General features: G+C 44.6%; 1 long non-coding RNA gene across 3 annotated transcripts in view; it reads left to right on the forward strand.

Moving 5' to 3' along the window:
- LOC103692567 (uncharacterized) overlaps nt 1–10,109 on the forward strand; it is a 121,536-nt gene extending 111,427 nt beyond the window's left edge. The window contains exons 3-9 of one of the 3 annotated variants that reach the window (XR_015622848.1): nt 86–231; nt 1,128–1,247; nt 1,361–1,561; nt 2,100–2,187; nt 2,348–2,444; nt 8,298–8,354; nt 9,675–10,109. This is a non-coding gene — a long non-coding RNA (uncharacterized LOC103692567). Of the gene's footprint in view, nt 1–85; nt 232–1,127; nt 1,248–1,360; nt 1,720–2,099; nt 2,188–2,347; nt 2,445–8,297; nt 8,355–9,674 lie in introns of all 3 variants that reach the window. The other 2 variants (XR_015622850.1, XR_015622849.1) reach the window with 2 other exon arrangements.
- The last annotated feature ends 17,340 nt before the right edge of the window (nt 10,110–27,449 follow it).

Below are 27,449 nucleotides of genomic sequence, written 5' to 3' on the forward strand. Positions count from 1 at the left end.
CCCCTTTGCCCTCCCCACTCACATCCTCTGCCTTCCCCCGCCCCTCAGTCCCTGCATGGAATTACTGGCTTTTTTCTTTTCTAAGTCTAGAAGACTCAAGACCGGTTTGAAGATGAAAATGAGTTCACGAACCCAACTTTCTCTAAATCTCAAGTTCCAAGCCTGTTACCACTTTCTCTATCCCCAAGAATTCGAATTTGGATATTTCTCTGTTTGACATCGTGCATTAAGGTAAAAACAATTTAATTTGGAGGCACTAATGCAATTTGCACATAGCCACTACTTAAAAATCATGTCCTAAAAGTGTCTGGCTTAGCTTGAGTACGTTTTAGTGGGGATAGATTACAAAGATGTAATAAATGTGTCATGTAGAAAGTTATAAAATGTGGAGGCCTTAATCAATGGCAAGTGCAGGTTTAGACTTAAGCAAAGGGGGCCGGCTCTAAAGGAATGAATGGCTACTTTAAGCAGGGTTGTAATTGGGATCACATTTTGGATCACCGGAAATGCTAGGCAGGGGTTTATGTAGCCCGGCTGTTTTATACCAACCCCCAGTGTGGTAGAGTGTTACAGAGAGAAGGAATGTCGTTGCCATTGGTTACATGGGGGCACCTCAGGGAATGGGCCGATAGCATTAACTGTACCTCCTCAAGGAACAGAAGCTTGGAGGGCTCACGTGACCGGCAAGGTCAGACAGTGGATGAAGTGCAAGACAGGTTGGTGTACACTCAGGTTCATGGCTTCGTTGCTCTCTGAAGTTTTCCTGCTTCTTTTTGTTGGGTTAGGAGTGTTGCCTGGTGTTACAACCTCATAGCTTCCCCCCCCCCTTTTTTTTTTTTGGTTCTTTTTTTTCCCGGAGCTGGGGACCGAACCCAGGGCCTTGCGCTTCCTAGGTAAGCGCTCTACCACTGAGCTAAATCCCCAGCCCCATAGCTTTCCTTTTAAACCTCACTTACCGATCCAAATATGTTCTTTCTTTCCCTGCTGTTAATGTTCAGGTTATGTAGTAAAGAGCCTCAGGGTTTTGTACTTTGGGTCCCATTGTATGTCTGCTGGGGGAGGGTAGGAGATTTAGACCCACCCCCACCTCCATATCTTGAACGGACTTATTACTGTTTTCCATTCAGTCTTGAATTCAGAAGAAAACCAAACTTAAAGAGAAACCACTGCCAAAAGGGTAACAAGAAAGCTATATCCAGAGGAAACCGGTCCTCCTGGGTTGCCAGATTTAAGTGGTGTGGTTGTGGGTGAGTAGGGATGGGGTTGGGGGCGAGGAGACTGGTGTTTCCAGTTGGAAGCCCGGAGGCCTCAGGCCCACAAAGAGCGAGGCCTCAAATGCTCTCTCTCTTGCTTGCCTCAGGTGTGGACGTGGAGGTGCTTGCCTCAGGTGTGGACGTGGAGGAGCCGGAAGCACCTGCGTGCCCCAGCTGCTCCGGGAAGTTCTGTTTGGCTCGGGGAATCTGGAGTAGCAGCCAAAGGCGCCTCGGAAATGAACAGGCTGTTTTCTGAAAATGGGACATTTGGTGTCTTGAAAGGCAGCACGTCCCCAGTTCCCCACATGGTACAGCGACTTTTAAAGGGAGCAAGATTGCAAAGTTGCTCAGTGCTGAATGAAAGGCTCAGAGGCGAGGGGCATGCTGTAATGCCAACCAAAGTCCAGGTGGATGGACACAAATCCTTTCCGCTTAGGATCTCAAAGCACCGTTCCTGGCATTACGGGTGATTACTTCAGAAAGTAGCGACGGGAGAACAGAGCTTGCTGCATTGAGATAGTGAAGGGACTGTGAGTCATGAATAAATTCCCAGGCTGGAGGAGAACTTGGAACGCTGTTAGAAATTTGATGGGATTTCTCCGAGTCCCACCTCAGAGAGTTTGGAAAGTTAGGGAAGGTTTTGTGATTTTTGAATCAATTTTTTTCCCCTGCAAACGAACTAATCCTAAAGTGTGTGTGTGTGTGTGTGTGTGTGTGTGTGTGTGTGTGTGTGTGTGTGTGTTTAGATAATTACTAAGGAACCTGAGGAGCAATCACATCTCACATGTGTGAATGTTTCCTATATTAAGAGAATAAATAACACAGTTTCATTTTGTACCCTACTAGTCTGTCTCCGACAGTTTGACCAACAAGGTTTCACCAAGAGATCCAGCAGGCATGCTGCAAGGCAGAAACAGATGTGCAGTTCATAAAGGTAAATGTCCAGTCCGGCAACTGTGATCACAGCGCAGGGAGAAGTGGTGACAATTTTTAAGTGGGGTCATTTTATTTTATTATCTTCTGGAATTCAACGACACTTTATTTGTAATTGTCTTACGATAATCATTTTCTCACGCTGTGAACATGCAAAACAGAGCCGTGGAATTTTAAAAGCCCAAGAGATCATCAAGATCACCTCATTCAACCTTCCTGACAGAAAAGGAGAAGTGGGCTGGAGAGATGGCTCCGCAGGTAATTAAGGGCACTCTTCCTGTGCTCCTGAGAGGGTTCCCAGCACCCATGTGGGGAGGCTCGCCACCATTGCAAACTCTAGCTCCATTCTTCTGTCCTCCATATAAGTGATAATAGCAATAATACTAACAATACTATTGTTAGTTAACAATACTATTGTTAGTATTATTACTTTTAAAAAAACAAGGAATCTTAAACTTAATCACACTATGTAAAACAATCCAATTTATGTTATTAATTACAGGTAGCATCAAGACTCCAATGCCTGTCCAGGATCCTGTTCTCTCTGTCTAGACGGAGTTATGTCTCATTACTTTTGTTAGTTGAATGATAATAAACTTTGCGAGCTAAGAATCCTATATTTCTCACCCCCTCGCTAGCTATGCAAATGTCTGCTAATTATGTCTGACACAACACGAAGAAGCATTCATTGATTAGGGTTTCTCTTTTTCTTTCTTCTTGTTTCCCATACGCTCCGTTCCATTCTCACGGTGGGGAGGAAATGAACAGAGTTGTGGACAAAGCTAGACAAATACTCCATGTTATACAAGCAATAAGAGAGTTTTTTAAAGTACATTTATTTGTGTGTGTGTGTGTGTGTGTGAGTGTGTGTGTGTGTGTGTGTGTGTGTGTGTGTGTGTGTGTGTGTTAGGGAGAAGCATGGATATGCCATGATGTACATGTGGAAGTCAGAGGACAAAACTTATGAGAGTCAAGTCTCTTCTACCTGTGGGTCCTAGAGATTGAACTCTGGTAATCAGGCTTGGTGCCAAGCGCCTTTACTCACTGAGCCATGTTGCTAGCTCCAATGCAGCTTTTAATTGGTGCTTTTAGCACAACCATTATTCTAGAGTTTTCTAATGATATCTTTTGCATCTTCTCTTTACCGCCTCATTCCCCAGTCTCTTGCTTGGATGCTCACGTAACGGGAGTGGTTTACTTTCCTAGCAATCAAATGATGCTGTAATCCTTACAACCCTTGCCAACATTTTGTAGGAAAAGAAAAACTTGGTACACTAGGGATGGGTGGGCCATTCCATGTGGAAATTTCGTTTCAGCTCATCCTTTCAGCCCCCTTCAGTTCTGTGCAGTACCAACTCCCATTTCCCAGGTGAAGAAGCTGGGGCTCTGAGAGAATTAGGTCGTACCATGTTGAAGGTCATTTGCTAAACAAGAGGAAAAGTTGGGTATTGGACCTAGTGAGTACAATGAGCACTTGCCAGGCCTGATTTGACACGTTGTAAGCCTTTTATATTTAAAGGAATAAGAATAACAAAGATGTGTTAAAATAAATAGTAAGAAACATGGGAATCCAATGAATGAAGCCATGAAGCACTTCTGGGAGGCACACAGTTGAACAAATAGAAGGGCATTGCTTGTTCCTGGATAGAATATTGCATTGTTGTAGTATGTTGGATCTGCTTAAGTTCGTTTAGATGTTGACTGCATTCCCAATGGAACTAATGCTATGCCTTTTGTCCTGGATTGAGACAAAACCATACTGAAAGTTCATGTGGAAAATAACCACGGAACAGTAAAAAGGCGGTATGTGGGTAGGCACAGGAGATATTAAAACACGCTAAAAAAGTCCTATGACTAAGACTGTGGTACTCAGTCACAAGTAAATGAACTGATAAAATATGAGTTCAGAAACCAAATCCACATGTTTAGCACATGTCAAAGCATCATAAACCATTAAAGAAAAGAGAGATATTTGAATAATGTCAGAGCAATAGGTGTTTGTCAACCTGTGTGGGAACAACTGTTTCACAGGGGTCACCTAAGACCATTGGAAAATACAGAGATTTACATCACAATTCATAACTGTAGCAAAATTATAATTATGAAGTAGCAGCAAAATGATTTTATGGTTAGGGTCATCACAACATGAGGAGTTGTATTAAAAGGTCTCAGCATTAAGAAGGCTGAGGTCTGCTCTCTGCTCCTCACTGTTCCAGAGACAGCCACATCTTCTCCTGCAGTGCCAGCCTTGTCCCATAGACAAGATGGTGAAGGTCACTATGAATGGGTTTGGCCCAATGGGTTGGGCTCCTGGTTACCAGGGCTGCCTTCTGCTCTGCATCTGGGGAAGTGTAGATTGTTGCCATTAACGACCCCTTCATTGACCTCAACACCATGGTCTACATGTTCCAGTATGACTCTACCCATGGCAAATTCAATGGCATAGTCAAGGCTGAGAATGGGAAGCTTGTCATCAACAGGAAACCCGTCACCATCTTCCAGGAGCGAGATCCTGTTAACATCAAACATCATGATGCTAGTGCTGGTCATAGAGTCTACTGGTATCTTCAATACCTACCATGGAGAAGGCTGTAGCCCACTTGAAGGTTGGGACCAAAAGGGCCATCATCTCTGCCCCTTGGACTGATACCCCCATGTTTGTGATGAGTATGAACTACGAATGACAACTCACTCAAGATTGTCAGCAATGCATCCTGCACCACCAACTGCTTAGCCCCCCTGGCCAAGGTCACCCATGACAACTTTGGTATTATGGAAGGGCTCATGACCACAGTCCATGCCATCACTACCACTAAGAAGACTGTGGATGGCCCCTCTGGAAAGTTGTGGCATGATGGCCATGGGGCTGCCCAGAACATCATCCCTGCATCTACTGGTGCTGCCAAGGCTGTGGGCAAGGTCATCCCAGAGTTGAACAGGAACCTCACTGGCATGGCCTTCCGTGTTCCTACCCCTAATGTACCATTGTGAATCAGACATATGGCTTGGAGAAACAGGATGCCAAGTATGATGACATCAAGAAGGTGGTGAAGCAGGCATCTGAGGCCCACTAAAGGGCATCCTGGGCTACACTGAGGATCAGGTTCTCTCCTGTGACTTCAACAATAACTTCTACTCCTTCACCTTTGATGTTGGGGCTATCCCTGCTCTCAATGACAACTTTGTAAAGCTCATTTCCTGGTATGACAATGAATACGACTACAGCAACAGGGTGTTGGACCTTGTGGCCTACATGGCCTCCAAGGAGTAAGAAACCCTGGACCACCCAAACCAGCAAGGACACTTAGAGCAAGAGAGAGGTTCTCAGTTGCTAAGGAGTCCCAACTCAGCCCCCAACACTGAGCATCTCCTCACAATTTCTATCCAAGACCCTATAATAACAGGAGGGGCCTAGGGAGCCCCCACTCTCTTGAATACCATCCATAAAGTTCACTGCAACTTCCCACCCCCCCCCCAAAAAAAAAGAAAAAAGAAAGCTGAGGCCTATTCATCTAAATGACTTGCTGAAAAAACTCTAGGTGTATCAAAGAGGGTAGAATTTCCGGTCACATGCTTTAAGAAGTTAGTGTTTCCTCTTCCCCCAGTGTAACAGAACAGTCCTTTCAAGGATCTAGAGATCAATCAGAAGCTGGTGAAAAGTCAACTTCTTGGTTGGGCAGGCTCTGTATGGTTACACACAGGAGAGAGGAAGATGGGAGCCAGAGGATACGGTGGGACTGAAAGGGCCATCATCTCTGCCCCTTGGGCTGATACCCCCATGTTTGTGAAGACTATGAATTACATATGACAACTCACTCAAGATTGTCAGCAATGTATCCTGTACCACCAACTGGAGAATGAGCTCAGCACAGGTCATTGTTTGACCACTCACTCATATAATTCCTGGAAAGCCAGATATTTTTTTCTTCTTTAAAGTGAAGGTGAGTTGCAAACAGCCAAGCAGAGAAATGAGTAGCTAGACAGCTTTGGTTGGAGGCAGGGGAGTGATATCTGCAGTTTAGGGTGGGTGACCTTGCTCTTTGTCACTCCTGGAAATGGGGAGGGGTGGGAGTCAGAATCCACAGCATAACGTATTACCTGTAGTTTCAAACTGCTAACCAAAAGCTTGAGGTCTGGGAAGAAAAGCAAAGCAGTGACCAGGAGTGGGACAACCAGTCCTAGTGTGTCGTTTAGCAAAGACGTCAGATGGCTATGAAGTTCAGATATGTCCCAAGATGTATAGAAAATGATGCCCGCCATTTTAAAAAACAACACAGTGGACGACTGGGAACTCACCGTGAGACAAAGGGAAACAGTGAATGAATGAACTAAGTTTTCAGAATTGAAAAAGGCAGTCGTCTCAAATGATTACTAATTGGTTCAATAGAGGCCAGACAGCAAAAAGTCAATAGAATCAGAGCTCCACAGCTGTGTAGAAAACCTGTATTCTGCGATGTTGTGGCGAAGAAACAGCAAACAAACCCAACACACCCAAACCGGAAGTCTGTTGCAACAAAAGAAAAGAAAACCAAAAAACCCACCATTTCCATAAAAATCCTGTGGGACAAATGCTCTGTATTCTTCAGAAACAACAACTTCTTGAATGACAAAATGACAAAGACTAAAACTACTTTCAATTAAAGAAGACCAAAACAAAACAAAAATAATTCAATGTTGTGTGTCAGACTGGATGGATACTATATTTTAAAAGAATAACCCTCTAAAAGTCATGGGAACTGGGAGATAACCTATAATTAGATAAAAATAAATCATGAGTTGAATTAGTTGAATGTGAATTCTACTAGCTTTATATAAAAGGTTATCTGTATGTTAAGAAAGGATATGTTGACAGACTACAGGTCAAAGGACATAGGGTTGAGTGTGTGTGTGTTTGTGTATGCCTGTATGTGTGTGCACATGTGCATGCTTGTGTGTGTGTGCCTGTATGTGTGTGTAAGTAAGTGTATGTATGTATAAATCATTGATCTTGGGCAGGAGGGCTGGCTTAGTGGTTAAGAACAGTAGCTGCTGTTTCCAAAGACTCTCAGCATCCACAAGGTGGTTAGTTTATAACTGTCCTTCAGTGGAGGCACTGGACTTACATAATACACAATCATGCACAGACACATAAATAAAAGATGCTGAAAAGGCCTGCTCTATATTATCTATGAGTTAGATCGTTCTTTAGTAACAAATAAGACATATACTTATGTCTTATGTATATGTATATGTATATGTATTTCCCAGATTATGTATTTTAAGATTTTTAAAGAATATTTTTAGAAATAATATTTTAACTTTTAGTATAATATATAAAATATTACACACACACACACACACACACACACACACACACACACACACACACTGGTTATAATAGACTCACCTCATTCCCTCTCTCTGCCCTTCCTATTCTCACCTGAGCCCAGCTTCCCAGAAGCAATTGCTTTAGGCGCTTTGTGCCCTCAGCCTGCTGCCAAGCACGTGTTAGTGATGCACGTTACCATTCTAGCCCAGGACAGGATCATCTGACTTCCTCTGATCACAGCTCCCTTACTGTCCTCTCCTTTTCTTTCTTCTAAAGAATGACGTCAGCGCTTCCGAGTTCCTGTCGCTTTGATGTTTTTACTTAGCACTTTGTATCTCAGGATAGCATTAAACTCCACTCAAACCTCTGTCCTGTAAAGACAAACCTCTTATCTCTCTGAGAAATGAGAACATTGAACCCAGCTTTCGTATTGCTGGGGCTGGGGGATTTAAATCTTATTTTGAAACTACAATTAAGCTTTTCTTCTTTCTTTCTTTCTTTCTTTCTTTCTTTCTTTCTTTCTTTCTTTCTCTCTCTCTCTCTTTCTTCCTTCCTTCCTTCCTTCCTTCCTTCCTTCCTTTCCTCCTCCTCCTCCTCCTCCTCCTCCTCCTCCTCCTCTTCTTCTTCTTCTTCTTCTTCTTCTTCTTCTTCTTCTTCTGCTTTGACTCTATGTTGTTCTAAATGTGGAACCAACACAAAGATTTTATGTTATCAAGAAGAGGGGCTGTTTACTGCAGTCAATCAATTATGATAGGCCAATGATATTTTTCCCCTATGGTTACAATGTAATTTTTTTCCTGCAGCTCAGAAGAAATTATTCAGGCGGGATCCATATCTCAGAAGATAAGAGTTCTTTCTGGGTAAGTATGAGGACCTGAGTTTGGATCCCAACAAAGACAGTTGGCCATGCCTCTAGCCCCCACTGCTGTTGTGGGAGGAGGTGGGATAATCAGTGGGACTGGCTGGCTATCAGTCTAGCTCCAGCTTAAGTGAAAGGCCCTGTGTCAAAAGAATGGGGCAGAGCGACGGGACAGAACACCTGATGTCCTTCTGTTTCTCCATGTGTGCATAGGTGAACACACCTGCATTCACGTGTGCACACATAACAAACACACATAGACTATGCACACACATGCACATAGACATATTATTAAGCAAAGAAATATCATTAAATAGACGATTCTTTTTAAAATTCCACCAATTGCTCAGACATATCATTTCTTTTCCAAGTCTCTCATTTTGAGGTCACGTTTATGGCACCTGTCCTTTTCTCAGCACTGCCCACCATCCGGTGATGAATAGCTCTAGGTTTTCCACATTAAGTTATCTTTCCACTTTATCCCTTTACCACTCACTCTCTTTATTGTTCAGAATGCATTTCACTTCTTCCTCAAGGACAACAACCCTCTGTTCTTTGTTGAACCGACTGCTTCATATTTGAGAGCGCTTCCTTCTCCCTTGGGGTGTCTGAGTACCTCTTATATTCACCCCCCCCATACTCACCATGCTTTTAACGTTCTTTAAATATTTCTTTTTTTTTTTTTTTTCGGAGCTGGGGACCGAACCCAGGGCCTTGCGCTTCCTAGGTAAGCGCTCTACCACTGAGCTAAATCCCCAGCCCCTTTTTTTTAAATATTTCTTTTTTTTTGCTTTTAACGTTCTTAAAGTGTTCTCAGGCCTGAGCCTCACCCCGCCCCTTCTTCAGTCCTCCTTCCCTCCTCGGCTTCTCTTAGAGTCTTCTGACCCTCGCTCCCTCCTTGTGGGGTCTGCTTCACAGCAGGCCTCCCAGTACTTCCTGACATCTTTCCCACACCTTAGAGTTACCTCAGCTCTCATTTTGTTGAAGTTGATCCTAAAATAAGTTTCAAAGACAGGCACATGGCACCCAGACGGTTTTGTCGGTACGAGAATTTTCTCATTCTTCCTCATTTGGTTAATCAGTGGCTTGGTTTCTAGTTGCTAACAGGCGTTTTCTCAGCCTCTGAGACATCCTTTGATCATATTCTAGCCTACAGTCATGGTGATGAGATGGGATACTGTCAACCCAAATTCCTCCTCTCATGTAGGCGATTCGCACGTACACACCTGCCCAGTGATTTTTGTTAGTTTCTATCTGGGTCTTCTGACTCTAGCTATGGGAGTGTTTCTTTGCGGTTTTTGACACTATGTTTCTCTCTTAGGATCTCATCCTTTGAATGAAGACTCTTCAGCCCCAGGCATGAAGTCAGGACCTTTAGAGCTGTATCCCTAGCCTGAATCTAGACTTTCTGAATGGCCTACGATGTGTCTTTTACTCATAGCTTGTATCCCCTCTCTTCTGATCCTCAAAGCAGCCCTTGCATTATTTTCTAGTGTTTTATATTTATTAATTTGTACTTTAGGGAAATTACATTTTGGATTTCGAGGTATCTGTCTTGTTCTCTGATGTCTAAAAAAGGGGCAGCCTGAGGCAGCTAAGAAGTATTTGCTGTAATCTCAGCACTGAGGAGACTGGGGCATAAGGATTATGAATTAGAAACTGGTGTGAGCCTTAGATTGGAAACCCTGCAACAAAAACCAAGCCAGACCAACCTCACAGAGACCAAAACAAAATAAAATGGTGCCTGATGATGTGTAACTGGTGCATTTTTTTTTTAATTCTGTGAGAGACCTATTTGCTTTGTCTTTTTGTTTTAATCCCTGTTTTCGCTCAGAGCTGAACTTTGCTTGTTCTTTTTGTTTGTGAATTTGATTTGCTCTTTTTGGTTGAGGATGGGGAAAGTTTCTTAACTGACAACTTTTCTTCTGATGTGGAGACCTGGAGTCCTTGCACTGAGGGTTCCCCAACATAAAAAAGAAGGTGGTTTTACTTGGGGAAACGAGTCATAGAAGTGACTCACATTGTTCCTAGATGTGTTTTATATACGTGTGTGTGTGTGTGTGTGTGTGTGTGTGTGTGTGTGTGTGTGTGTGCCAGAGGTCAACCTTGAATGGATGTCATTCTTTAGAAATCATATAACTTCTTTATTTGAGGCAGGGTCTCTCACTGACTTGGACCTCAGAAAGCGAGGTAAGATGGCTTCCCAGCGCACCCCAGGATCCACCTGACTCCGACTCGGCAGCACTAGAACTGCATACATGCACACACCACCATACAAGACACTTTCCATGCCGGTCCTGTGGCTCCATCCCATTTTCTCCTGCTTGCAAAGCCAGCACCGCACTGCCGAGCCTTGTCCCCAGCCTGACAGCTTATTTTAACTCATGAGAAAAAGGGCCCTCCTTTTCCTCTGCACGGGGCAGATGGCTCGGGACTGGCTACGGACGTATGAAGGCAGAGGTGCCGTACACACAGCTCTCATTTTTGTTCTGTTCTCTGACTCCAGCTTCCACCATACCCGCCCCACTCCCCAGTTCTGCCTGAGGTTACTACTCTGTGCCAACTTTACCTGCACCCCAGCTACAGTTTCACCTAGTGTCTCTCAGTACTTCCCAAACAATTTCCTTTTCCCTTTGTCGAACTCTCAGATCTGCTAATGGCTGCGGCCAATTCTGTTTGATGTTTAATGAGGCCTTTTGAGGACTAAGACTGGTGCCTGTCCACTGTCTTGGGGAGCTAATTACAACAGTCTTGCTAACAGGTGTGCATGGTCCCGCTCTCTGCCTCCAGGCCTTGCTACCCTGTGCTGTCCTGGAAGGGTCACATGCATTCTTTTTTTAAATGTAGAGGTGTGAATATCTCTCATCGACCCATTGATATATTCCATTTTTCAGCTTCCAAAGGAATAAACATACGTGTTCCTGAATAGTGAGTCCCCTTGCACTAAAGGCAGTATTTGTCATTTGATAGTCTGGACTTTCTTGAATCTGTGGGTCGAGACACTCTGGCAAAACTCCATCTCCAAAAATACTTACATTCCTATTTATAACAGTAGCAAAATTATAGATATGAAGTAGTTATGGTTGGGGTCACCACAACAGCAGGAACTGTATTAAAGGGTCACAGCATCAGGAAGGTTGAGAACCACTGAGGTAGAGGAATCGTTTCGTTCTGAACATTGTTATCACCAAGACTTTGCCCTTCCTGGTTTTCTTCTTCCCTCATTGGAATGCTTTCCTTCTCTCTCTCCCCCATTCCCCATCTGTTATCTCCTCCCATGAGAACCAACCAAAGCTCTGAGGCCACATTGGGGCAGGTCATCAAAGCGCCTACCCTATCAGGATTCTTCTACGATAGCATCTCCTCAGAGCCTTGCTGAGGGAGGGGTCCTTGGAAGTCTGTAAACATACCATGTTGTACCTGGTTCCTTGGTCCCCTTTCCCATCATAGTTGACTGCATGAGGCTTGTCCACAAGCCAAGGAAAGCCAATTTATAAATATGACAGCATCCTGCAAGGGTCCTGCGCCTTGTTTTACCTGTTCATCAGATCTGTTACTTTTGATTGGGCAACGAGTTGATAGCTGAGAGGTTGGGCAAATAGGGACTATGCAGAGAAGAGCAGACACAGAGTCAAGCTGCATCGCGTGCTTGGAAGTGATGTGGGTAAATTCTACACTCAGGCCAGAGTAATCCTCTTCAAAGCTCAAGTACTCTGTGAAGCTGCCACTGCAACCCCAGGGCTTTCTCTTCCCTTTAAACCCACAGAGCACTTTGAACACTGTAGACACTCCTTACGGTACATAGCTCCTACTGCCTTCAGACCTGTTCCAGTAGTCTGGGCTAGAGGGTGACGGGGACCTTCTATGCCTCACGTCCCCCACAGTGCCTGGAGTGGGATGACACTTATGAACTGTTAATTCAACCAACATTTGCTGCGTCGGTGAGTGAAAATGGTGGAAAGCCAGGGGAGAAAAAGATAAATTAATTAAATGCATGTGGGATTTCTGGGCTCTACAAGGCATATAGATTTGTGAGTTCGTTTAGCAGGTGTATTGCTGTGCATTGGGTCTTAGATATACAAAGGTAGATGAGAAAGACACCATCTTTCTTCCTAGGAGATTCTAAGTCAAACAGTTCACTGCAAGCAAGAGAAGCTGAGGTATAAACAAGGCCATCTCTGGTGAGGGGAAGAAAGGCTGAAGTCTTGATTCTGGCTGTGGTCTGCACTTGTGATCTGAGCCGACTCTTGGAGAGGGGCTTTTGTAGTCTCTGTAGGGCATCCTTGGCCTACTCCATATATGAGAAAACAGGGATTTTTTTTTTAAGGTAAGATTTTAACTTAGGCCACAGGTAAGATTGCCTTTTAGCAATGGCAGCCATATTATTCCTTTCAGCTCCTATGTCTTTAAATCTCTCCAGACCAACTGTCTTCCAGAATTTTACACTACTCAGACATAAGACCAGGAAGGAGGAAACACAGGGGTTGGTTTAAGAAGATTGCTCTAACTGTGACCAGCACCCCCTATCGTCTTTAAGGAAAAAACCCACTGCTTAATGGCCTCAGGACTTAGCCCTAGCATCTGGCTTCCAACCAAGGAGACCTGGGTTTCCCATCGTGTATCTGGCCTTCAGACTGACTCCTTTGGGCCCCAGCTGTTGGGCCCAAGGGTAAGTGCAGACATAGGCTCTGGACTTGCAACTTCCCTGCCATGTATGGAACCCAGGCATCTGTCTTCATAGAATTGGACAAGGAACTCAGCTTCTCTAAGCATCCATGTTCTGCACAGTAGGCTCTGCTACTTACCTGGGGGCTTGTGAATACTGGGTTAACACTTCCGTGACACAAGACGCTGACAGAACAACAGCCCCCTGCATGCTTGCTGCTATGTGAGTAAAGGACTCTGGCCTTACCTCATGAACAGGCTCAAGAAATTTCTCCATCTTCAGTGGGCTGTAGACTTCTTTCCCTCTCTTAGTTTAAATGGGTCTTACTGATCCTAAAATACTCAGCTCAAATATGTTTCCTTCTGGAACATTCCCTGACCTCACTATGTTGAACCAGTGCCCTAGTCTCAGGCGTCACAGTGTGCTTTAGGTCCCACATTATTTTTCAAATGATTTGTGAATGCATTTTTCCTTCTACAAGGTCATAAACTCCGAGGAGGGCAGAGCTGTATATTTTCTTTGTGTATCAACATCATTCATATTGTGCCACATAAAAGGGCTCAGTATAAGGGGAAGTGGATTCAGGGTCCCAGCTTGTTTCTTTCTACAATTTAGGGCAAGTGCCTGTGGAAGGGGGCAGGGACGATGGAATCAACTGTACCTTCAGCATAGCAGGAATCTGAAGGGGAGCAAGCTATTCCTACATGGCCAGCTGGAGCTGGCAAGACCTGTGTGGTTTTTGTAGAGTTAAGCCATTTGAGGCAAGAGAGCAAAGGAGTAAAAAACAATACCAGGATTGCAATGGATCCATTATCAGTTTTTGCTGGTTGCTTGATTGATCGTGAGAGCACAAGTGTATTTGGTAAAAGACAGTCACCTCCATGAAAGAATGGACTGTGTGCAATGCCATAGGCCAGTTAAATGCAGCTTCCATTAGTGGGAGGCAGGAGGGGTGCTGGGTAAAAGATTCACATTTTGGTTTGTGATCCCAACTCTACCATACTCAGGTGGCTCTGAAAAGCCCCAGTTCCCAGTTTATCCAATGGAAGTAGTTAATGGTTAAGAGTTAAATTCATTACCAGTATAGAAGCAGATCTCATAGCGCTTGGAACATACTTAAGTGCTCAATAAATTGTAGTGAGTATATACACTCCACTGGTTATTTTTCTCATCATTTGTGACAAATTACAAGATAAAAGCAAGATAAAAAGGAAGAATGTAACTTTAATTTTTTTCAAATCTTATTTTTAATGATGGTTCTTAAACACTTTAACCTCCCTTGTAACCCACCACCCACTAGAGATAGTGGGAAAGAAAGGATACAGGGGAAGTGGACCTGTTTAGAAAAGCTCTTTGGAGCAAATCCCATCTGTGTTGTCTGGAAATCAGCAGTCACAGGTTAGCAGTGGCAGTTCAATCCACTCTAAAACACTTCATGGATACACCAGTAGTCCAGTTTGGTAGAGTTGGGTTAGCAACAGTGGTGACATGACCTAGCAGAGACAGTTAGGCCTCAGCCTCAGCATGAGTCAGCAGGAGGGACCAGGGCCAACAGGAACACCAAGAGAAGTTCTCAGCTGTGCCTCTCTCAGGGAAGCGAAGATCATCAAAGAGGTGAGACCAACAAGCATTGCACAGCTAGCTCTATAAGCAAGCCAAGCTCAGCCTCTGTCAGTGGCCATTGTTCTATTTATATGCTCCAAACATCATGTGTCCTCCACTTGTCTTGCCTCAGCATGTATATCTGTCTCAGCTGACATCACTCTGCCAATCAGCCCAAGTCCGATGAAGGGGCAAGAAACTGCAGCACACCACCAGAAGTTTTTTGGTGCATTTCTATTTGTGGAGTCCTGACAAATGCAGTTCAACTACACAGTGTAAGGCAGACCATATACATGTGTGTTGTTAACAAAGAATCTTTTAGCAGAACATCCTCTCTCCTATGCTTGCTTCACCGAAACATTCCTTCCTGAATCTGCCTTAGTCTTTCACACCTATGTCCACTTCAACGAAAACTTCCTTCACATGTTTGTCCCAGGAAACACCATCCAACTGACTTTCCAAAGAACCCTTAAGTTTCCACTTCAGAAGCATTTCGGGGCTCCAGGTTTCAGGAGAATTCCAGTCCATCATGGTGGGAACAGTATGTCAGAGGTCAAGGCATGGGGGAGCTGTGGCCAAGACTCTCCACACGGCAGTGGTCCAGGAAGCAGAGAGCAGTCAGGAACCAGAAGTGGGAATAACCTTCCAAAGCCCACTCCCTAGTGACCTGCATCTTCCAGTCAGGACCCACCTCCTAAAGGCTCCACAGACTTAAAATGGCAGTAATTGTAGAAAACATTTGCATTTAAAACATAATATACATATTAGTCCTTTTTCTTGAACACCCAGGGCCTGACTCTGGAATCTTAGAGAATGGAGAAGGGAGGCTAGAGGAAGGGATTCCAGAAATGTAGGATGGCTGTGGGCTAGAAAAGATCCACCTGCTCACCTTACGATTTAAAGCACTCGGTGCGGTGCTTGTCTTCTGTTGTAGCCCTAAAGGAGTTAGTCATATGGAGAGAACACAGCAGGATCCTGGAGTCAGGACTCCCGAGTTCTGATTTAAGCCCCACTAGTCCTCAGTTTTTTGACCTTAGGCAAGTTCTGTAAGCACTCTGGGACTCTGCCCACTCATCTGTCAAATAAAGGAATTGCTCTGCAGCTCCCTTTTAGCTACAACAATCATTGATTCTAATACCAGCCAAATTGAGTTGAAACTCTTTCCCTTCTCGTCTGCATTTCCTTGCTACCCTGCCCAGTTGGCTGGGGGCTATACATTGATTAATAGGCCAAGCAAGCCTCACTAGATAGGCTTTTCGTAAAGAGAACCGATGGCTGAATAAGTAAGTACAAGCTACAGGAAAGTTTAAATTATCGAGTTTAAGAACCCAGAGATTTCTATAGTGAGAATGAGGTTGAGGGTGGCCATTAGAAATCTATAGCTCCCCCAGAAGGCAGATCATCACTGAGCCTGGGTGGCTACAATCCTCTTTTGAATGAAAATAGAGACTGAGAAAGGAAGGGGTCTCCATCTTGACCAGTTCAGAGCCCCAACTCAATCACTGTGCTTGGTTACACAAGCCCAGAAGCTGTCTGCTGCAGGAGGGTGGGTGGGAAGCTGTCTGCTGCAGGAGGGTGGGTGGGAAGCTGTCTGCTGCAGGAGGGTGGGTGGGAAGCTGTCTGCTGCAGGAGGGTGGGTGGGAAGCTGTCTGCTGCAGGAGGGTGGGTGGGAAGCTGTCTGCTGCAGGAGGGTGGGTGGGAAGCTGTCTGCTGCAGGAGGGTGGGTGGGAAGCTGTCTGCTGCAGGAGGGTGGGTGGGAAGCTGTCTGCTGCAGGAGGGTGGGTGGGAAGCTGTCTGCTGCAGGAGGGTGGGTGGGAAGCTGCTGGAAGACGGTGGGGAACTCTCCTCTGGAGGAGGATATTGCTTTGTATGGCATTCAAGGAGAACAGAACCAACCAGAATAGATTTCAGTTTCCAGTGTTAGTGGTAGAGATTGGACACTGTCTTTCTTGTGAAGGAGAGGCAGGAGCTATTTTCTCTTTGCTGGCCATCTAGACCTGTAAGTGACCTCTGCAGCATGAAAGTGTCCATGGCAGTCTGGTTAATCAGCATGGCCATGCATAGTAAGACATTTCCAAAAGTTTGAGGTGGATGAGTGGGCCTTCATTTGTAGACAGCCATAGGGATTCCACAGGTGACTAAGTGTCTCTTTCCATCATTACCACCACAGGGAAGGCAGTGTGCGAATAGAGGATCAAAATCTGTCTGTCTGTCTATCTGTCTCTCTCTCTCTCTCTCTCTCTCTCTCTCTCTCTCTCTCTCTCTCACACACACACACACACACACACACACACACACACACACACACACACACTTAGGGACTAGTTGCAGGCCAGCGTAGTCTACAGAATGAAATTCAGGACAGTCAGTGCTACTCCTGTTTTGAAACACCAAAACAACAAAACAAAACAAAACAAAACAAAACAAAACAAAAGCCCATTTTATTCAATTACTATTGGGTGTGTGGCTATGTAGTGTAACGTGTTCAACCCACCCGAGACCACAACTTCCATAAAACCAACTCCTACTTTCCCAGCGGTTGGTAATGACCAGTAGCTTCTTAGTTAGGGGTGGGATTTCTTTAAATGGTGCAATATCCAGTATTTCTACACAGTAGGTCATGTATTAGCTGGACAGATGGGACTTTAAGTAGTGGATGCCTTTTAATGCTACTAGGGAGAGGCTGTGGGGTCCCTAAGTGTCCACAGAGCAGAAGTCCTCCAGAGTTGCTGGAGCTCACAGACCCTCTTGGTTAACCTGGGCCTGCTTCTGGCCTCCTCTAACTAACCTTTCCATGTTGATTCTTCTTTCTGTAAGGGACATCATTTCAAAGGATTTTATGTCCTTGCAATTTGGAAGATTTGAAAGGGATCTCATGGAGATAACCAATTTAGCAGTGGATGGGTAGAGTGAAGGGTTTTTTCTTTTCCTTTTTCTTCCAATGCTTTGGTTCCTTCTTAACCCTATTTGTCCAATGTGTGTATGCATGCGCACACGCGCAAACACACAGACACACACACACAGACAGACACGTACATATAAGTGTGCTCACACATACAGATAAAATACACACCATTCACTAGCTGAGCTTACTTTTTTCTAGGGTATCAGTTGAATACTGAACAGACATACAATAATTCAAAAGTATCATTCAGTAAGATAAAATGTGGTCTGTTTGTTGGTCTGTCAGTCTGTCTGTCCCACCCTTCTTCGGTCCTTACGTCCTTCCCTCTGTCCTTCTTTTCTTCCCTCCCAGAAGGGAACCATTCTTCTTCATGGTTTGGTTCTCCAGAATGCCATAGATTTTTATTTGGTTCCCCCTATTAATGTGTTCAGTCTTTCTAAAAAAAAAAAGAAAAACACGGCAAGACTTGGAAACAGGAGGAGAGAGCTGGGGTTGCTGGAGGGAATGTCAAGCATGTGTACAACCAAGCTGCTTTCATGCAACCCGAGGCTTCCAGGCACTGCTGCCTCTGGAATTTTAAGACACCGGGCTTCTCCTGGGCCAGCTGCCATCTCACTTCAGATCCTGCTGTGGGCCACTGATAACGCTCTCAAACAGCCAAGTTCAGGAAGACCCGAGCAAGACTCTGGCTCCTTATCTGATCAGCCGCTCTCTATGGTCAGGAGCCCAGGCAGACATCCTCGCAGACTTGGGCTGATTATCTTTCAGTGTGTGCTATATCTGACTGTAGGTTTCTGAGACCTGGCCTGAGGGCCATTAGTATTTCTGCTGTATTAGCATCTGCTACACTTCAGAGTAGAAATTTGAGGAGAATAAGAGTCAGAGCATTTGTGTTCAAGTCCTGGCCCTGACACTTAGTGAGTGTGGTGCCTTGGGCAAGCCTCAGTCTTAGGAGAATCGGGTTCTCCTGTTTGTGAAATGTACATTGTGAAATAAAATGATGCTGTTTCAAGTACAGTTAGTTCTCATTCCTCATGGAAACCATGTTCTACACAGCCGCAAGAGTAATGTTTGTAAATACTGGAACCTTGCTCCCCAGGGGAACACGGGGCTAGTTAGGTTCCTGCAAGCCTTAGGCCACAACAGTTTCTCCATTCTATCAGTACATGTTTTCTATGTGTTTTGGTTTAGACCTGGTATTTATGAAGCGTTGATTCATTAACATCAAACTCACAGCAAACAGCTCTGTAACTCATGCTTGAACGGCGTCTCCGACACACGTTTCCTCTGTAAGGCGCACCACGCCTTCCTGACTCAACAGCTCTTCAACACTGTGTAGGAGCTAATTTTGAACAGTGGAATCACCAACAAAGGCGTGGAGCTGCGAGGAACATGGTACTAAATAGACTGCCAAAAGGCACTGGTATTGGAGCCGAACCAGAGAGGTGGAATTCACCTCACTGTGCACAAACCCTGTCTTGCTGTGTCTGTGAAGGACCCAGGAGCACAGGGAGTTTGGATCTGGGGCACAAATTTCAGTAAATAGAAGGGTTTGCAAATACCGAATCTGTGAATGACAGGGCAGGCTGAACTTGAGAGACTTCTTGAGAATCGATTGCAAACAAGCTCCAATCCCTCCATCTTTTATGCTCCTCTAAACCCGCTCTTAGCTGGATGCAACAGAACGGGTCTATAATTGCTGCTATATGGGTGACCTCAGCAGAATCTCATGGCCTGCTTGGGATTAAAAAATAAACTCAAGTCTGAGCAACTTAGTGAGACCCTGTCTCAATATAAAAGGAAATAGAAGTGTTGGGGTTATAACTTAGTGGCAGGTCACTTGCCTGTCAAGAGATGGACATCCAGTCTTGAGCACAGATGACATGTGTGTCCCCACCTTTTCTGCTACAGCTCTGGGTGCCTGTCCATTCCCTAGCTGAGTTCATTGTCTTTAAACAGCAGATGCAGTCCAATGCAGATGCTCGGTCTGCTGCTGCACCGCCCTTGTCACCCTAACAGAGGCAACTTGTCATTTTTCTCAAGGGAGGCTGAGAAGCAGGTGTTACAGTCCATGCATGCAGAACACCAGAGACTGGGTGGCTTCCCAGCAACCGCTTTAGAAGTTGAGGTGTTGGAAATCATGGCTGGTAAACTTGGCATTGGCTGTACCGTAGTCAGCCAGCTTTGTACTGTAATCTCACCAGATGAAGGGGTGAAGGAGCCCTGTGGAGCTGCTCTTGTACACGTGCTAACCCACTAGATAGGGGGCTACATCCCTACTTGGTCACCCTCCCAGAGGGTCCCTTCCCAATACAATATTTTAGGGGTCAGGATTTCAAGCTATAACTGCAGTGGAGTACAGAGACAAGCGTCTGTGAAAAATCCCTTCTGACAATCTATGTCTTTGCCCTAGAAGGAGAGGATTTACTTTGAAAAGATTATTTACAAATGCTTTTTGTGTGTTTATGTACATGACCTGGGGGTGCATGTACCTGTGTCGTGTAGATGTGGGAGCCAGAGGCTAATATCAGTGCTCCTCTCTACCCCTCCCCACCTTGCCTGTTTGTTATTGTTGACATTTTGTCTAGGCTCTGCCCCACAGTTACCTGGCAATAGACAGATGTGCCTGACTCACTATAAAAGGGGCCGCTTGCCCCGCCCTCTCTCATGTGCTCTCCCTCCCACCTCTCCATGTGCTCATTGCCAGCTTCTACTTTCTCTCTCTCTCTCTCTCTCTCTCTCTCTCTCTCTCTCTCTCTCTCTCTCTCTCTCTCCTCCCCCACCTTTCTCTGTCTCTACTCTCTCAACTCCCCTCCCCATGCCCCTAAATAAACTCTGTTCTATGCTGTACCTTCATGTGGCTGGTACCTCAGGGGGAAGGAATGGCACTCCATAGAGGCGCCCCTTTCCCTCACATCATACCACAAACACATCCCTGGCTTCTCTCCTTCTTTTTATAAAACACAACTATTATTATTATTATTATTATTATTATTATTATTATTATTACTACTACTACTACTACTACTACTACTACTACTATTTAGAGATGGAGTCTGTGACTAAACCTGGAGCTCACCCATTGTCTAGATTAGTAGGCTAGTGAATTTTAGGAATCCAGCTGCTCTCCTTCTCTGTAGCAGCAAATTTTACAAAAGGAGAATCTACCATCCCACACGATGCCATCTCTGACAGGCCACATGGCATCCGCTGGGTATTTTCTTCTTAATCAACAAAGCATCTCAACCTGATTTGCTACATTTCCAATTTCCATGCCAAGCTGTTGCAGGCTAATCTCTGGCCCCAGCAGTGGCCGCCCTCTTGTGACGTTCTGCTGTGAACTCTGCTCACATCCCCGGCATCTACCACGTGTGGTTATAGCCACAACTCCCAGTAACCCATTAAAATCAAAACACAGCAAGCTTGTAATTTATCAATCAGATTTATATCAGTAAATCCTCACCCCACAAAATGTCCTCACAATAAATAATCTGCCCACCTAGATAAGACAAATTGTCCTATAAAAATCCATCCCTTATGAAATAGTCATAACTACCTTTGGCTCTTTAAGGTCACACAGATCTGGACCGTCCTTCTCCTCCTCCATTTTGATTCTTCTTCCTCTTTCTCCTCGCTCTCCTCTCTTCCAAACTCCATGCCCACCTTACTCTTTCACTGCCCAATCACAGGCCTTGTCTTATCTTGTACCTGCCTTCACCTGCATATAGACAACAATCCACACTTCCCCATAACAGAGAGGTTTTACTCGGGTGCTGGGGATCCAAACTCAGGTTTTCATGCTTTTACAGTAATTACTTTCTAACTGAAACATCTCACTGACCCCAAGAATAGTTTTAAAATTGTATCTTAGTCATGGAACAGAAGAAATGTTGTTTTTGTTTCCTTGTTGTCTTAGGGTTTTACTGCTGTGAACAGACACCATGACCAAAGCAAGTCTTATAAAGGACAACATTTAATTGGGGCTGGCTTACAGGTAAAGAGGTTCAGTCCATCATCATCATGGTGGGAGCACGACAGCATCCAGGCAGGCATGGTGCAGTCATAGCTGAGAGTTCTATATCTTCATCCAAAGGAAGCCAGGAACAGACTGGGCATCCTTAGGCAGCTAGGAGCAGGGTCTCCAAGCCCACCCCCACAGTGACACACTTCCTCCAACAAGGCCACATCTTTTAATAGTGCCACTCCCTGGGCCAAACATATGCAAACCATCACATTTGTTTTTTGGGTTTTCTACTTAAGACTTGTTTTTTGTTTGTTTTTGTTTTTGTTTTTGTTTTTCTTAATAGTTCTCAGTTCCTGGAGAGTCTTGTCAGTTATCACAGTTTGAAAGAAATTTTGTGGGTTTTTTTCCAGTTCTTTTAAAATTAAGTATTTTTGGAATATTCACCCCTAGAATATGGTCTCTGGTCTGGACTTATCCTTTGATTAAATTAAACCCTTTAGAATGCTCAAAATAACACTTGAAATCTGATTCAATCCCATCATGCTTGAGAAGGTAGGTCCAGCTTTCATCCCTGGTTACTTCAGGTCCAGGCTGGTCTTCCCGGATGTGGAGGAACCAGTAAGTCCCATGAGTTTGCCTTCTGAGGAATTGTCAGGTTACATAGGTGTCCTTGTGAGTGTCAGCTCCTGTCTTGGCCATGCTTGCCTCTTACCCTTTGCCTTACATTATGCTATCCTCTCTGTGGTGCTGGGGTCCCTCTCCATTTTCTCTCAGCTTCACCCCAGTTCATCTCCTGCTGTTCCTGGCTTCTTTTTTATTAACTACAGGAAATGCCTGTCCTCCCCCTCCAGCTGTCTGTTGCAGCGCCGCCATCTGACTTCAGTAGAGAGGAGTGGAAAGTGTGGTGCTGAGGACTCAGCAGATGAGGACTTCTGTCCTTCTATTCATTGTCTCACAGGCCTGTTTTCCTGGGCCTGATGCACCAGTCTTCAAGATGAGAGCACCCACTAGCTTGCTCCAGGCTTTCCCAGAACCCCAGTTCTACGGTGTGGTATGGTTCTTGGGGAGAAAGTTAGAAGATACACCTGATTTATTTGCAGATGCATGAGCTGACTCTGTCAGGCTCTAGGCCCATGGAAAATCTTCTCTACACCTGCTTTATTGAGAAAAGTTCAAGATGCACATATCCCAAGGCTTGTGGGGGAAAACTCTCAGATGAATGCTGTTGATGAAAAGGCCAAAGCAAGGACAGCGTGCAAAAGATGAGAACCCCTTAAAAGTAATATTGGATTCATTCATCACCAGCTTCTGAAGAAAAGTCTCCTAGGGTATCAGGGAATGCCTCCCTCTGTTGTTTTTACTGTTGAATGTTGGTTCAAGGACTCAAAGTGGAAAAACACAAGCAGCCAAACTCCCATGACCCACGGAGGAGAATGTTCCTTGACTCGGGGGCATTCATACTGTGAAATGAACCAGGAACTGCAGATATGGCTTAGCACCTAAGAGTGCTTGTTGCTCTTCCAAAGGACCAGAGTTCAATTCCCAACACCCGTGTCTGGTGGTTCATAACTGCCTGTGACCCTATCCCCAAGGGATTTGATATCTTGTTCTGGCCTCTGTCACACTGACGGGCATTTACAAAGACATATATGCATATGACATAAAATAAATTAAATGAACCACGCTGGGTGATAGTCTAATGGTGCTGATGAAGATGACTGTGGTTGTGATGGGGACGATGCTAACTGTGATGGTGGTGAAGATGACAATGGTTATTGCAGTGATGGATATAATTATGATGGTGAGGGAATGGAGGTGATGGTGGTGCTAATTGTGATTTCCATAACAATAGTCGGTACACAGACAATACATTGAGAACACTGTTTATAAACAGTCTCTATACATACCATAGTATTTATACAAGTCACACTGCATTATATGAAGTCATACCAATAAATAAGACCCATGCTGTATAAGCCAAAAATGAAGCACACTTAGGGGCAGTGGTAATGCTAATAATCACAACTTATTAGTCTTAATAATAATTATTAGTAATTAATATAATTAATAATGATGCTAAATATATTGTTTATGCTAATAATATGGTTTTACTTTATATGTATTTCCTACTTATACAATTCCTCATCTATGATAGTCTTTGTTTTGACTTGGGCACCAGCCTGTAGGTATTGAAAAGGTGGATGTGTCTCGAGTTATAACGAAAACGAGACTTGCAAGGGTGAAGCAACAGATCGACCAATACCTAAAAAAGAAATGGAAAAATTAATGCCAGGGGGATTGCATTAGGGCTTTTAGAGTGGCTGTCTCATTACTGCAATGTGGAGAACACAAAGAAAAACAGGTTGTTTTCTCTTGTGTAGCAAGTGCATTTATTTAATTACATGACCTTTGGCTATGGCAGAACTTAATTTGGAAATATTTAAGAGTGCCAAAGTTTCCCAGATACTTTAAATTGAAAGCTTGCTCGATTCTCCCTCCGTGACCCTGGGCTTACTGTTTTTCTGTCTTAGTTGGACTCTGCCCTGGCTTTCCAAAGTTCATTCCCTGGGTCAGCTGAGGCCGAGTTGCTGCTCTCTGGTACTCCGAAATGGCTGCATTTGCTGTTAGGTTTCTCTTTGAAAGCCAAGGCCTTTGAAAAGCTGCGTACACTTAGTCTCCAGTGTGTGCTGCTGTGACTGCAGCCACCCCTGTGCAGGGTGAAGACGTGGGCTGCAGAGAGGAGTTCAAGTCTTGGGTCTCTTCATCTCTCCACATTTATTTTTTACCCCCTCCAAGGCTTGGACAAGAATAAAGATGATCTTAGGGCTTTCTTCACTCTTCTACACTTACAAACTTCGTGAACTCGTTCTTTTAATCTTCCTGGCCATGTCTGCCTTGTCTCCGCTCGGTACCGTGTGCCCTTCTGAGGAATTCTCTTCGTATTTCATCTTCTAGGTCATTCAGAAGGTTGTTAATCATTCAGAAGGATGGGAGTTTTCTCTACCTGGAGAATGCTTTTTCCTGAACTCATCGAAAGTCTCTTTGATTTTCCCAAGAACTGAAAAAATACTATCTAGAGAAAGCGGGAAAATATTCTGTGTGAGTAACATATTTATAAGCTCTGGGTGTTATGTCAAAATCCCTACAATGTGGGGAGGCCCACTGGCCGCTTCCTGTATTGACAGAGAGGGAGGCTACCTGGATAGTGTTTTCAACTTTGCTGGAAAAAAGCCTCCCTGTCTCTTAAGAGAATGCCTTGCGGTTTTCAGTTGCAGACATTCAGGTTAGTGTCAAGTATTTCTCTCTGTTAATGTGGTGGGGTGAGAACCTCATTTAAAATCAGAATCTTCCCCGGGTGGATTTCCACTGGGATTGTATTTGACTAGGCCTGGAATGAGTTTTCCCAGGTGGGTAGCAGACACTGTTATTATCTAAACCCTGCTGATTTACTTAGTTCTTCTAGTGCAAGTCCTCCCAATTGTAACCCTGGTGGGTTTGGGTTTTTTTAGGGGGTAAGGGGGAAGGGGGTAGATGGGGCCAACTAAAATACTGAGGAATCAGTGTGCCACAGAAGCAGAGCTCCCCAAGGGTGGTTGGGATTTGGTAACTACATACCCATACTGCAGCCTCCTCCCCCTTCGGTGGACTGATTCTGATGTGCTCTCTCGCTCCCAGACCTGCTCAGAGATGAAACCAGTCTCCCGGGGTGGTAATTGGCTTGATGACACACCGACTAGTTTCCTTTCCTTTCCTGTGTTACTTCCCATCCTCCCACTGCTGCTTCCTAGGAATATCTCCCAAGAAACCTATCTGCAGTTTAATTCTTGTCTTGGGGCTATTTCTGGAGAAACCCAAATGGAAATACCAGGTAACAGCAAGACTAAAAGGGTCAGCACTGTCCATGGGGTGACCCCGGTTCATTCCTCCAACTCCAGCATGTGAGTCGTGTTTTCAGAGCCAGGTTAAGTACTTAGAGCAGTCAGTCGTTGCTAGGCAAGAGCGGGACTCATGAGGCCTCTACTTCCCTAGGATGTATGGACAGTTGATGGTTGCTGGGCTAAGGGAGAGAAGAGAGATTTTTTCCCCCTAGTGGTCATCCATAAATAGCCATAAATAGCCCCCCACTCCTCTCCCTGTAAGTAACCCTAATTAAACTAATTGCCTCGCCATAAAATAAATGAAGAAACAAAAGACAAGAAAGTAGAAAGGGAACTGTGAAGAAGGGGCCAGTGGGAGAGGGAAGGGACAAAAGAGGGTAATGACGCTGGTTATGATCAAAACACATTCTATGCGTGTATGAAAACATAATAAAGCCTGTCACTGTATACAATTAATATACTAATTGCCTTAGTGTGGTTTCCTTTGCTGTGACAAAAATTCACCCATAAAAGCAGCATAGAAGAGAAAGTATTTGACTCACACAGTTCCTGGTTTCAGCCTTTGAGTGTAGGAAAAGGAAAGACAGTAAGAATTGGAAGCAGCTAGTCACATTGTACCCTCAGTCACGAGCAGAGAGCAGTGAATCGATGCACACAGCTCATTTCTTCTACCTGCCTAGGGAATGGTACCACCCACAGTAGATGAGTCTTTCTATTTCAATTAATGTAATCAGTGCAATGTCCCTAGGCCAACCTAGGTGAGATTCCTCATTGAGACTCCCTTCTCAGATGATTCCAGATCGTGTCAAGTTGAACGTTAAGACCATCACGATGATTAAAGCAAACAGAACCAAACTTTAAAAGGTCATGGTGAGGTCTCAGCCCCTCCAAGAATCAGACTCAGTCTTCAGACAGGAAAAAGGGAGGTGGGGAGACTAGAAAAGTCAAGAAAAGGACCAGACCATCTACCAGAGATTTTGCCACATCAAACAGAAAGGGATGCCTTAGCAGGAAGTTCTACTTACATCTCTTTTGCTAGAATCATGGTATGCCTACTCCTATCCCAGTGGTCATGTGGAATTAAATGGTTCTAGTTGAGATAACCCCCTTGCCAAACAAACTGGGCTTCTAAGAGCAAGATGATGATGATGATGATGATGATGATGATGATGATGATGGTGGTGGTGGTGGTGGTGGTGGTGGTGGTGGTGGTGGTGGCGGCGGTGGCGTTGATGATGGTGATGATGGTGATGATGATGATGGTGATGATGATGGTGGTGGTGGTGGTGGTAGTGATGGTGATGATGATGGTGATGATGGTGATGATGATGATGATATATTAGGTAGTCAGTCTCAGGGTTAGCCACTGCCTCCACATGTACACTAGGCTGTTCATGGATTTGTTTGGTCCATGCTGTTCAACATCTGACCAGCAGTTGACACATCACCTGGGAACTAACTAGAAACTACAGATACTAAGCTAACCACAGACCTGCTAGATTATAACCTGCTTCCCAGGAAGCTCCTCTCACCAGGTAGTCTGTGCAGACAAGTCAGTTGGTGAAGTGATGTCTTCCCTCATGCTTCTTAATGTCCCCGAATCCCAATACCCTCCCCATGGTCCTCTAGAGCACCATCAGTGCTAAATTTCTGCTGAGTGGCCAAATAGGTCACATCAGCTCAGGAATCCTTCCTAGTCCGACAGGATCAAAGTGACACTGGGTCCTCTCCCCGAAGGCATTTGCTTCTCTCTTTTCTCTGTCACAGACAGCTTTGAATGCCCTTTTTCACTTGAAGCAAAGAGGACTCACCCAGTGCTTTAGGGTTAGTTGATCTGAGCTAAACTTTACAGCCATCTTTATCTTTCTTCCCAAAATAAGGTCATTACCACAACCTACGAGGTGGTTTTTCTTGGTATTTTTTTCTAGTATCACTTTACTTATTTATTTAATTTCTTTTTTTTAAATTCTAGCATTGTTTAAAATGGTTTTCAACATCTGAAAAGGAAGAAAAGGGTAGTTCAGGAATGCAAATGTTTGCAGGCAGCAAGCTTCCTTCTGAAAATACAGAAATGCATTGTG

The sequence above is a fragment of the Rattus norvegicus genome, chromosome 6 (genome assembly GCF_021556685.1).
Source record: "Rattus norvegicus strain SHRSP/BbbUtx chromosome 6, alternate assembly SHRSP_T2T, whole genome shotgun sequence".
Lineage (NCBI taxonomy): Eukaryota > Metazoa > Chordata > Mammalia > Rodentia > Muridae > Rattus > Rattus norvegicus.